Raw genomic sequence first — 13559 nt, forward strand, 5'->3', positions numbered from 1 at the left:
ACCAATTTGAACTATTTTCTCCCTAAGCACCTCTGCCTTTGCTTTTATAAGCCTACTTGGGGGCCATGTGGGTGATTCCTGGTGTAAGAAATGGCTCCTACCTTTAGGGTGTTTATAGTATCATTGAGGAAGACAGTATATACACACAAATCAATGAAGAAAGAAAGCATGTCCATGCAATAAAGAGAAGGTAAGTTGTCAAACAGTAGAGAGAGACAAACGATAACAGTTCAGTGGAGCCTACTAGATCAATTGCATACAGAACAGAGAAACACCGACCCAGACAGACAGTTGCTGTGGCTCTGAGATGAAGCTCATGACATCCCCTCCTACTCCCCTATAGCTAAGCTAGAGAGACTGGAGGCCATGGTTTTGTTCTGCCCCCTTGGGTCTCCACATGGAGAAGTACCTCCCTAGGACTGAGGTTTGGGGAAATCAGATCCACAGAAAGACAGATGTGTTAGACTTCAAGACTGCTCTGGGGATTGTCCCAGCTCTGCCATTCTGACAGATTCGTAACATTGCCCATAACCCCCAACTCCCGGTGGTCATGCCCTTGTGGGTCCCCCCCCCCTTAGTGTGGGTGGGACCCTGTGACTTCCTTGTAGCCAATAAGACAAAGTAAACGTGTTGGGTCTGTGTGAGTGTGTGCACATGATTATGTGCCTGCTTTGCCAACTTTGAGGAATCAAAGTGATGACGTTTGGGGAACCCAACAAAGGAACTGAGAGCAGCTGTGAGAGTGGCCTGCAACCAACAAGCAGTAAGAAACTGAAATCCTCAGTCCTACCTACAGCCACAAGGAACTGAACTATGCTGACTACCTGCGCAAGCTTGCAAGCAGATCTTTCCCCAGTGGCTCAACTAAGCCATTTCCAGTGTTCATAAATGTCTTCTCCCAGTTTGTCTTATTATTGTTCATTGGTGTTATAGGCATTCATGGAAATAAATATCACTGTAGACATGGTAACCCCAAAGGCTTTCATGGGAAAAGTAATGTCCATTCATTTTTAAAGCTGGAAACAACCTTAAAGATGCCAGGTAGTAGCACAGTAGTGGACAAAGTTATCTGCCTGGCATGAAATTTCTTTCCTCAAACTGCCTCCTGAGTTTCTTCTTAAGGAATTACCGGGTGGAGCCCAGTGGACGGTACCTGGGGGTCCCAACCCATATCTTGCAAGAGTGGGCTTGTCATCCAGTCTAGGCCCGCCTCCCTGGACTCTGACGTTCCATTTCATCCTCCCAGGGCGTTCTTACCATTCTGTCCCGGCTGCAACACTTGCTGGAGTTCCTGCTTCCCAGCCTCTGGAAAGACCACAGCACCTGCCCAGGTTCAAGCCTGATTTCCAGTCATCCACTGATCCTGTGGACGTTTGTTAGCCTTCCAAGAGGTTTCCTTTGCTTAAAGTTGCCCATCATGCCTGTGCCTGGTAACCAATGGACTCTTATCAAATCACAGAGTGAAACCCAGAGTCAAGGCACCCCAGTTCCCAGACCCGTTAGTTCTCTGTTCCCTGGGCCTGGTGAAATCCAGCCAAAGGCTGAATGGAAGAGGCCTTAAGAAATGATTACGTCACCAGAAAATGCAAGCAACTCAGGTGCATTCAGGTGAAGGCAACATGCCACTTAAAATGCCTAAAGGGTAATAGTTGAAAGAAGAGGTACAAGTCACCCAAGAACCAGAGCAATAGAATTTGATGCAAAAAAAAAAAAAAATGTTTAAACCCAGCTTTAAAACAAGTCTCCTCAGCCTTGTTCTTTTTCAAGAGATTAGTGTTTCTGCAGATAAAGAGATTTTCAGAATTTAAGCAGATAAGCTGTCTGAGCAATCCTATTAATTATATAGATGAGTGTGGGCTGACTCCAGATTCTTTACCATATTTATCACCAACTGGTAGTTTTTAAATCTTGAGAGCCTAAAATAAGAGATTAGCTGGAAAGAAAAGTGTTATTGTTCAAGGTTGAAAAAAAAGTATCAACCTTTTAATCAACTTTTAAAGAAGTGATTTTATATCTCAGTGTTTTATTGAGTGCATTCAGATCAATTACTTGCTCAATTGGATCAGTAACTAATTTGGGCTTGTCATGATTATCAATAATTTGGAGAAAAATAGGGAATACATTATTCGTGTCCTTCAACAGTCAAGAAACTACATTTCTGAAAGTCTGCAAAGGAATCTTCCATATCCCATTAGTTAGGCTCAGAGTCTGGCTTGCCCTATATATACTGAAATCTATTTTAAAAGTTCTGGTTCAATCCCAGGTTTCATCACACACACACAAAGTATTCAGTTTTACCACGTGCTCAGCACTGTGTTATGCAAAACAAAGCCAATTATCCTACTTTCGATAATATAAGATCCTCTGTGTGTGAATCTTCCAGAAGTTTACCCTGAATAAAAACATTTTAATTTTAATTACTGATTGAAGTCTTTCAAAAATGAAAAGATAGCTTCCCAGATTCCTAAACAGAGTACTTTGAATATAATTTAAACTTTTCTTCATGTTTCAGAAACTTGTGAGCACTATTTTATTAAATTCAGATTCAACAAACAAACAATTTAGGCCATCCATGATACAATAATGCCCTCAAGGGCTATTAAATAAGTAGGTTTGTATCTTCCTGAAATTAATGGCCCCAGGATATCAAGCTTTTCAAGTTCTGTTTTTATGGTTCTCTGTCTCCAACTTTGATATCAGCTTCAACTTGCTTCTTCTCTGTACCCTCATGATCAATCTCTCCTCTAACCCAGGACAACTGAAGGATTCCACGTTACTGCTGTCACCACATTTAGCTTTTATAAACCATTCCGAGTCATTAGATTTCTAACTACTTAAGGTGCATTCTATTTCTCTCCTTTGAGGTAAAGACCATGAGCTTTACCTCAGGTGTTTCTCTTGCCAAACAGTGGTCCTTCTCACTGTCCACACAAGTCCAAACTTGTTGACACTGGAAATCTGGGACATAACAGAGTGCCAGGAATGCTGACTATAAATTATATATCTATATTCATTATCAAAATCCAGCACTTAGACAATAAGGGCATTTCTTAATGATAAGCATACATAAATATGTGTCTTACATATAGGTATTGAGATATTCTGAGGAACACTACATGTCCTAGATATATGAGGGGAAAGGGTGGGACTCAAGAGATAAAAGGAATCTTTTTTATTGAGCATCTACCCACTCCAAAACAATATTACGAGGTGGTTACTATTGGCCCCATTTTGCAAATGAGGAAGCTAATTTCAGAAAGGATAAGGAGCGTGTCCCAATTATACAGGAAGTGTGCAAAGCCAGCGTGGACCTGCATCTCTGCCCCTGGCGGCAAAGCTGCGCTGATTCCAGAGCACCACGCTCCAGACATGAAAGCTTCACACATTTTCAGACTGTGCTGAAACATGCTGATTCCAGACTGTTTGTGACAAAGCAGAACAGAGCTCAGGAGCACTGCTCTCGAGGTGTGACAGCAATGTCTATTTCAGGCTCTCTACCTATAGTGATTTATACTGAATCAAGTTGCTGAAGCCAGAACACCATTTCACAAAAACCCCACCATGTTATGGTTGTGCCTTTGAGTTCGCCAAAAGAGGAATGCTTGGCTCCCTGGACTGACTGGTTGGTGACAGCTCTGATTTTCCAACCCACCCTTTGAAACCTTCACTCTCCCAGCTCCTCCAACAATTGTGCAAGGTCTAATTCCTGTAAAAAAAAAAAAATTCCTTACTTCATAATTCATCATGGTTCTGCTCTGCTGATTAAACCCTGAGTATACGATATCATGGGGCACATTTGAGAGGAAATGGGGCAGAGGGGGGCAGTTCCAGAAATGGCCAGGGGCTGTCTAGGTCCCAGTGCCCAGAGAATAGGATGTGCCCAATAAATTGGCACTTTATAAGCTGTGGGTCATTTTGGTTGCCAGTATTTTCATAACTACAAATCCAGGAGCTAAAGTATTTTTAGGTCAAAGTGCCCTTTACAAATACATTGCATGGAACTCAGCCACTCCCCACTGCCGCTATCTGATCCGGCTCAGTGAAGATGCCAGGAGATTCTGCATCCAAGATCTCACCTGAGTCAGCTCAGTCTGATAGAAAATGCATGGCCTCAGAGCCAACATTTGGCTTCTAGTCCCAGCTCTGGCCCCCTAAATAAGGCACTTAATCTCTCTGACTGGTTCCTCTTCTATCATTAGAGCAGTGAGCTCAAGGAAATGATTTCTGAGGTCTCCTAGAAATAAATTTTTATGAAAAGCAAATTTAAAGTCACTCATGATTCCTAGCTCATAAGCAGAAACTGCACTCAGCCAAAGGAATTTTGTCAAGTATATGAGAAAGGGATAATCCTGGGGAGAAAAGGAGACTCAATGAAACCACTAATCCTCAGACTTGTTACACATGGTCTTCCTCCTGGCCAACACCACATAAAGCAGATTTAGAATTTACTGCCGCTGTTATTGCAAGAAGTTGTAATTTCCGTGAAACTAATCTTACAGATTGGGAATCCATTTGTTCTCCTGTTGGTTTTAATACCTTGACTTTGCCTATCAGTTCTATATTTTCAGTCTGCTTTGTGACATTATTTGAGATGATATATGTGATCTAGAGCTTCAGTTAAAAGTTTGAGGGAAGTGAATAGACAGGCACCTCCCTTAATACGCAGCTTTCTGAATGGGATAGTCTGGATAACACAGAGCCTGAGGACCTCGGGGTTGGAAAGGACCTCACCCAGGGGTTCTCACACTTCCAGCTTGGACCCTAACTCTGGGCCCCTCAAAAACCGGTGCCAGGTTGGCTACATCAGAAACTCAGAAGCATCTTGGGTTCCCATCCTCAGAGATGAGTCTGGGGTAGAGCCCTGAAATCTATATTTTTTTAAGTTTCCCAGCTAATTCAGATTTGTTGCTAGGTTTGAGAATAACGATCTGGAAGAGTCATCATCCAGTATTTAAATTGTTATTACAGAACTTCTAGTGCTAATCAAGACAGAGTAAGCCAATTACAGCCTATCTATCCCACTGATGATAACTAAAACCTCTGGATAGAATACAAAAGCAATTGTCCGAGGACTCTGAAAAGTAAACAGTAGCTAATTGATTGCGAAGAGAAGTCAAAACTTGGACAACTGGTACGGCAGTGAGGTGACTTGGTTTTTCTTTCCTTTATCTCTTGGCTTTGATGGGAGGATGGGCTGAGTCCTAGAACTGTGCTACAGGAGTAGACAGCAAAAAAATCTGAAAGAAATCCCCTTTTTCAGCCAGAGGATCAAGAAAGGGGGCCCTAAAACTGAAGAGTATGAAGAGAATCCCTCTAATTTTTCTGGGTTTTTTTTCTCCTCCCAGACCTCAGTGCCAGCCCTAGTCCTTAAGCTTCACTGTCACCCTGGCAGCAGCAGCGGTGTGGGCACCCAAAACTCAAACAACCATCTCCCGGTTTACAAGAATTGGGAAAAGGCGTCCCAAGGGTCCGAAGAGTGTAAGAGGGATTTCTATTATTTTTCTCTCTTCTTTCTCTTCCCGTTGCCTAGAAGGCACCCCAGGTGCTTAGAATTGTGTGAACGTCTGTGGGTTAAAATTCTGAGAGAATCATCTGAGAGAAACATCTCAGCCCACAGGCAGGCACAAGTCATTGGGCTACTCTTTTCCATGGTGGGCTGTTAAAAACTCTTTTACTTTCTATCACTGCCATAAAAGGAAAAAGGATTCACCGTGTTATTAGATGGATCAAAGATTTTTTTATATATATTGAAATAATATCAGCCTATCTACAATGTCTATTTTTATTGGTCCTAGTTTTTTCTTGGAACAAATTTATTCCTTCCTTACATATATGACAGTTCATCAGGTATTTGAAGATTTGCTATATATTTTCCTATTCTCACCATCACCAATTCTTCTCTGAGTATATGTGTCTGTCTCCTTGAGCTATTCCTCACACGGCATGTTTTTAGGATTCTTTATCACTCCTTAGAACATGATCTTTATTTTCAGTATTTCTTCCCAATCTCCAGAACATGATATTCAATTTTCAGCTAGCATATGACCGAGAAGGAAAACATTTTTACTGAAGCTGGGTCCCGTGATATCTGCCTCAACACATCTGGCAGAGAATGAAGAAAGCAATCTTACTTTATAGACTGAAAATATTATAGGGTCTCATGATCACCAAGTTTTGCGGTCTAACTGTACTGGCTCCAAAGTCTCTAAGAGTTCTTAGAGCACTTTCAAATTCTAGCGTTTGGAGACAACTCACTAGAAGGAATTCATAGACTCAAAATATCACCGAGCAAGTCAACAATAACCTCAACAAACCACCAGCACCATATCTCAGCATCTATAAAAGGATCCACATCTATAAAAAGATCCACAGTTGTCACACTGTATACTTGGCCCCCATCCAGCACTATGTCTGTGACTAGAGCTCCTTGTTGTCCTGACCACTTTCTTCTAAATACTTACGAGGCAAAGTCCTCCCATCTTCCAGGAAACAGGAGACCTTTCTTAGGTTCCAGCTAATCTCGGGAAATTATTCCTCACACACTAAGCATCTCACCATCTATTTAACCTACATTCCAACTGACAGACATTGCCCTTATAGTATGTATACTTAGTGAGAAGTAAGTTTTATCTCCTGTGGGTTTATGGCACATTAGTTAAGATCTCTTGGTCTGTGATTCCAGATATAGCAAAAGTAGATTTAAGAAATTGGGTTGAAGTCTGCCAACCCCAAGACATCCCCTCAATGGATATTTGAAACACACATTGCAACTTATAACTCAAATTTGATCATAGATGATTTTCTGACTTCTATTTTTAATTCCTAAGTCAAGAAAAGACAAAAAAACACAGCCTATTTTTATAGGTTAGAAAAAAATTTCTGGTTAAGTGGGATTTCTGTTAAGCAATTTGAAAGTAGAACTTTGCTTGAATGGATCTATCAAAAATGAGAAAAACTCTGCAGAATACACTGAAAAGAGAATAGTAACACAAACCTCAGACAAGAAGAAACATTTGCAAAAGACATATCTGATAAAGGACCATTATCCAAAATATACAAAGAACTCTTAAAACTCAACAATAAGAAAATGGGGAGAGGGTATAGCTCAGTGGTAGAGTGTACGCTTAATATGCGTGAGGTCCTGGGTTCAATCCCCAGTACCTCCATTTAAAAAAAATCTTAAAAACTCAACAATAAGAAAATGAACCCAAGTGAAAAAAAGGCAAAAGAACTGAACAGATACCTCACCAACAAAGACATACAAATGGCAAATAAACATATGAAAAGAGCCTCAACATCATATGTTATTAGGGAACTGAAAATTAAATAATAAAATATCACTACACACCATTTAGAATGGCCAAAATCCAGAATGCTGACAACACCAAATGCTGACAAGGATGTAGAGCAACAAGAACTCTCATTCCTTGTTAGTGGGAATGCAAAATAATACAGCTAATTTGGAAGACAGTTTGGCAGTTTCTTACAGAACTAAACATATTGTTTACCATATGTTCCAGCAACTGCACTTCTTGGTATCTACCCAAGGGAACTGAAAACTTTAAAAACCTGCACGTGGATGTTTACAGGAGCTTTATTCATAATTGCCAAAACTTGGAAGCAACCAAGTGTCCTTCAGTAGATGGACAGCTAAACAAACTGTGGTACATCCAGACAATGGAATATTATTCAGCGCTAAAAATATATGACCTAACAATCCATGAAAAGACATGGAGGAAGCTTAAATGCATATTACTAAGTGAAAGAAGCCAATCAGAAAAGGTTGCATACTGTATGATTCCAACTATGTGACATTCCAGAAAAGGCAAAACTATGGAGACAATAAAAAGATCAGTGGTTTCCAGAAGTTGGGGGGAAAGAGGGTCAAATAAACATAGCACAGAGGATTTACACGGCATGGAAACTATTCTATATGATACTATGATGGTGGATACATCTCATTATACATTTGTCAAAACTCCTAGAATGTAAAACATCGAGAGTGAACCCTAATGTACAGAGTTTGGATGATAATGATGTGTCAGTGTAGGTTCACTGACTGCAAAAAACGTACCACTGTGTGCAGGATACTGATGATGGAAGAGACTGTGCAAGTGGGGACAGAGGGTACACAGAAACTCTCTGTACCTCCCACTCAAGTTTACTGTGAACCTAAAATTGCTCTTAAAAAATAAAGCCTACTTTTAAAAAAACGGCAGGATAGCATTTCAGAATATTAGAGGGCTTTTGAGTTTCCTGTTACACAAAAGGAAATTGTCACAGCATCTAACAGGAGCCAGTGACACAGCTGCACTCACCACCTTGAAGATTTCTAATTCTCTTTGTACCTGTGACATATCATAGAATATCTTCCCTCAAGATCTGAGTTTAAGACTCAACTTCCAAGCATTTTCTCCTTCCTCTCCAAACCATCTTCATGTGTGACCACTCTATTCTCTCCTCCATCTTTATGAACCCATCAGATGAACTAATCTTTCTGAGGTCTCTTTCTTAGCCTTCTGAGTGCCCTTTCAACTTTAAAGGGCCAGAGCCCTGATGTTTTGGGCAGTAAGAAGTTTCTTTTGTTGGTTGTTTTTGCTTTTACTTTTGTTTTTTTCCCTGTATCAGGAACTCTCACTTGATAAAATATTTTGTACTCTTTCTAATACCCCAATTTTATGTAATGGGTCCCCAGGAGGAGAAAGGTGTTCTATGACAATATAGAACATTTGTTCTTGTTGCTAAAGGACCATCACACTCAAAGGGAAATAAGACTGAGTTTTCCTAACTAGAAAGTAAGAATCTTCAAATTCTAGAATTAGGAGACCCCTGAAAAGTCATTCTGACCAGGATGAACATTTTGTAAATAAAGAAATCAGAAAGGGGGACTGCCTCACTGAAGGGCACACAGCTCAATTAACGGCAGAGGTAAGACTAGAAACCCATATCTGGCCATTTCAATATGGTGTGATTACACTTTAGGCACAGCATGAACTTTTTGGTAAAGCCAATAAAAGGCTTCCAACTGTTCCAAAAACTAACCAATCCTTATTCTAACATTTTGATGGAGTGGCTGTGTGCTCAGATAAGCAATTTCTTCTTGTTGATTTTGTGCTTTATCTTTTGCTGCTTATCTCAGATCTGGTAGGAATTTAGCCCTTCTGAGACCTTTCAAAACCACCCAGTTAGATGAATAAATTCGACCCAAAATTTTCAAGTGCCTATAGGCGCCAACACGGAGGACACAAAGATGAGTAAGATGCTTTCTGCTCCCCTAAGGAGTTTACCATCTAATGAGATAAAATGACATGTGAAAAACCAGCCAAAGTTCATTAGATGAGAAGTGTGAGAGGAGTGTCTGGGGGCCGTTGTGGAGAGTGGCATGTCCTACTCCGAAAGGGGATGGGGGGTTGGGGGGGTGGAGGCCTGCACTGAAGAGACAACATTTGAGCTGCTCATGGAAGGATGAAGAAGATTCCACCCCAGGGGGTAGGTTAAGAAGGGGGAGGACATTCCAGGCAGAGGCTGGAGCATGAGCAAAGCAGAGAGGCATGAGAGAGCTGGCTATTTTTGGAGAACAGTGATTAGGCTGGAGAGGCTGGAAGATAGGATAAAGGAAAGTGGAGTGGTGGGAGAAAAAGTTGGAAAGTTAATTTGGGGTAAGATGAAGAAACTTGAATGCCATGTTGAAAATTTTTAATATGATCGCATGCTAATGGGGTTTTTAAGCTGGAGGCTGCCATCATCAGATCTGTGTTTCGAATGAAGACTCTAGTAGCAGAGTGAGATGGAAGAGAGGTAGGGAAACTAAGTGGGAAGCTTCTGAAAAAGTCTAAGATGCTGAAAAGAAAAAATACATATGAATGTATATGTATAACTGAATCACATTGTTGTACACCCAAAACTAACACTGTAAATCAACTATGCTGCAATAAAATTTTTTTAAAAAAACATCTAGGTGAGACATCTGAACCAGGGCAATAAAAGGAGCAGGAGGATAAAGAAGGGCTGGATTCAAAAACATTTCTTAAGTATCTGTTGTTGACACAGGTGAACAGTGACAGATGCTACTCAAACTACGGAAATATCTCCCAAGGTGATCCCATTGAGTCACCTCTGAACCTCTGAGTTGATTTGCATTTGTTAATTTGCTGGCCCTGTGATACCCACTTGTGCTGCTTTGGGCTTCTCGAGAGACTTTGTCCCAGCTAAATAGTGCATGTAGAAACAGCCTGAACCCAAAGGATCACTGATGTAGACAGAGCCCTGCTAATCCATCAGTGCAAGATGAAGTTGACTTGGTACTTTGGCTGCGCAGGTGCTCTGACCTGCAGTGAGTGTCCTCTCTCCAACTCCACACTGCCGACCAGAGCAGTTAAAACTTCCCTCAGAGCACTGGCTCTGGAGCAGAGAACCCAGTTCAAGTTCTGGCTTTACCACTTACCAGCTGTGGGACCTCACCTCTCAAGCCAGATTCTTCACCTGTAAAAACGGAATAGTAACACCTGTATCTTCCCACTGCTTGAGAGAGAAAGAAACAGAGAAAAAGAGACAGAGAGAGAGAGAGAAGAGAGATCACACCTGAGAAAGAATCAAACACTTGGTAGTGTTTTAAGCTGAAAGTATTATGGAAGGAATGCTGTTATCACTATAATCAGCAAGTGATGAGTGGACATGAGAACAAAGAGGCCAATAACAAAAAATCTGAAGGACGTAAGTACATCAATTATTTGTTTCACCAAGTCTCACTTCATTTCAGCGAAGATGACAATATTTGTTTTCTATCTCTTGGGAGAAAGGAACCATCTTGATGCACTTAAGTGTCTCTGCCCATTTCCCTGTCTTTCATGGATGGGACGCGTGGCCAGGAGCAACCTCTGAGCGGTAGTTTTAAATTAACTCTCTCTTTGAAATAAGAGCCAATGACAAATGTCTGACCACTGGTGCATAGAAACAGTGAAAACCCCGGTTACTTTATGAATATGGCTGACACTGCATACATTATAGTCCAATTACGTTTCTTTTCAGAGTGGTTTGGATGAGCAGATGAAAGCTGAGACTCCCAGGCCTGTAAATTCTCTACAGTATATCCCCTCTTTGTATGGCATGGTTTAAAGCAGAGGTTTCCAAAGTGGGAGAGAAGCCAGTGCCCTAGGCAGCATGTAAAATAATACTAGAGCATGAGAAAAAGAATTAGAACTTTTATTATACTCATTTTTATCTTTTCAGTGCATAGCTTAGAGTATGTTTTATAATGTATATAATAGCACAGTAATATGTTTTTAATATATAGGTACATACACATATGTACAAATATATGTCTGTGTTGCTTAAAAATGTTTACTGAGGGGGCCATGGACAAATGAATTTGGGAACCAATGTTGTAGAAGGGATTTGAAGTTTGACCTGGGATTGAATTTCCCTGTCTGCTAAGTGATCTGTTTTCCCAATGACTTTCCAGCTTTTAGTTATTCTAGGAGAACGAAGGGGAGGGAGCAACTCTAGTCTTGACACTGCCACTGACACACCGTTGACTCCACTGTGTGGCCTTGGGGGTTACTGAGCCTTCACGAGCTGTATTTATTTCATTCCTCACTCATACAATGGGTGTAATAATGTCTTTACAAAGCGACTGAGAGAATTAAATAGAACGGTGCTTATTCTGATTTGGGGTATGAAGAGACTGTGCTAAGGCGTGCATGTGGGAAGACTGCCCTCGCCGTTCCATCTCACTCCCTTGCCTGGTCTTCTTTGTATCCTGTTGCACAACAGCTTACTCACTTATGGCTACTCCGGGGGAACAATGGGGCAGGAACGGTGGGGTCTAGTCCCAGTATTACCATTTGCTTACTGCTAAGTCACCATTCAGCTAACATTGATTGAACACCCTGCGAGGTGTCCAACACATGCTTAATATTGTTTATTTCTCATAGAATGCAAAAGGGATTTGCTTCATTTTTCAGAAGCAGCAGCTCTGGAGCAGTGCTATCTAACAGAACTTCTGCGGTGATGGAAACACGCTCTGTCTATGCTGTTCAGGGTGCAGGCCTGAGCCACATGCGGGTATTAAGCACTTAGAGTATGGCTACTGTGAGTGAGGAGCTGAATTTTTAACTTTATTTAATTTTAAATGATTTCAATTTAGCCATATGTGACTACTGGCTACTGCTTTGGACAGTGCAACTCTAGAGATTGCTGAGCTAGCATGCAAGTGTAAGGCAAAAATGAGACTGTTATGGGCTGAATTCTATCTCCCCCACATTCATCTGTCAAAGTCCTAACCCCAACTACCTCAGAATGTGACTGTATTTGAAGATAGAGCTTTTAAAAGTAAAAATGAAGTCTGTGAGTGGGACCTAATGCAACATGACTGGTGTCCTTATAAAAAGAGGAAATTAGAACACAGCTGGGGAAAGACCGTCTGAAAACATGTGCAGAAGATGACCAGCTACAAGCCAAGGAGACAGGCCTCAGAAGAAACCAACCCTGCTCACAGCTTGATCTTGAACTTCTAGCCCCTAGAATTGTGGGAATATAATTTCTGCAGTTTAAACCACCCAGTATATGGTATTTTTTATGGCAGTTTTATAAAACTAATACAAAGACCTTTTCAATTATGTGAGAATTTAGTTCATTTACAATAGACCCTCTCAATGCATTAAGAATGCATTCTATCACACACACACATACACACACACACACACACAGAGTTAAAAATGTAAGATAAAAAAATACAAGAAATAGTAGTTGAATGAGGAAAGTAGTAACATTTATAATTTGGTTTAAATAACTACTGATGCCTAATTAACAAAACTAATTACAACCTGGAACTGAAATCCCAGATAATCTACATATGAGAGGTAATGGGCAGGTGTGTAACTGCAAGGTCAAGGTGAAGGAAGAGGGCAAGGTGGTGATGGTGAAAGTGTGCTGAGGGTCTCATAAGTTGCTCATCCCATAGAAGAAACAAAATATGGCTACAAATTAAATATGTGTGTGTGTGTGTATATATATATATATGCATTAGTTTTCAAGTTAGAGGAAGAAAATAATTTCTAAGTCATAAGAGAAAAACATGACAGAAAGAAAACTATTAAATCCAATAAAAGGCCAGAAAAGGAAAAAGAAACATTATAAAAATAAAATAAAATAAGATGAAAGGAGTAAGACTATATATATTTTAAAATCACAATAAACATGAATGGGCTAAAATACCCTTTAAAAAGATTACTCAAGTTAGGTAAAACCAAAAATGTTATCAGTTGCTAACTCTGGGAAGGAGAATAGGATTGTGGGAGGACACTGTAACAATTTAGCCTACATACATCCTTATTGTTTAGTCTTTCACAATAAAATGTGTTCCTGTGTTACTTGTGTAATTAGAAAACTTTTTTTTTTAAGGGTCAGAAACATTTCCTCACTCCTTTAGAAATAATTCTACTATACACATTGCATTTCCCCTTAAGCCAGCCAGACCCCTTTTTTGGACATTAATGTCCATATTGATAAAATGAAAGTTGTGGGCCACATTTGTGACTTTCAAGTTTTGTCTCAAAGAA

General features: G+C 40.4%; 1 protein-coding gene and 1 non-coding gene across 3 annotated transcripts in view; one reads left to right on the forward strand and one right to left on the reverse strand.

Annotated features, from left to right (window-relative positions):
* Positions 1-13559, reverse strand: part of LOC116155353 (uncharacterized) — a 52078-nt gene that overhangs the window by 15855 nt on the left and 22664 nt on the right. The window contains exon 1 of one of the 2 annotated variants that reach the window (XR_010383381.1): positions 1258-2386. The exons of the other annotated variant lie outside the window; for it this stretch is intronic. The gene's annotated coding sequence lies outside the window, so the exon portion shown is untranslated. Of the gene's footprint in view, positions 1-1257; positions 2387-13559 lie in introns of those variants that run through there. 2 annotated transcript variants of the gene reach the window in all.
* TRNAV-AAC (transfer RNA valine (anticodon AAC)) lies at positions 7092-7166 on the forward strand. Its single transcript has one exon. It is a non-coding gene; the product is annotated as a tRNA-Ile (tRNA).

The sequence above is a fragment of the Camelus dromedarius genome, chromosome 12 (genome assembly GCF_036321535.1).
Source record: "Camelus dromedarius isolate mCamDro1 chromosome 12, mCamDro1.pat, whole genome shotgun sequence".
In the NCBI taxonomy this organism is placed as follows: Eukaryota; Metazoa; Chordata; class Mammalia; order Artiodactyla; family Camelidae; genus Camelus; species Camelus dromedarius.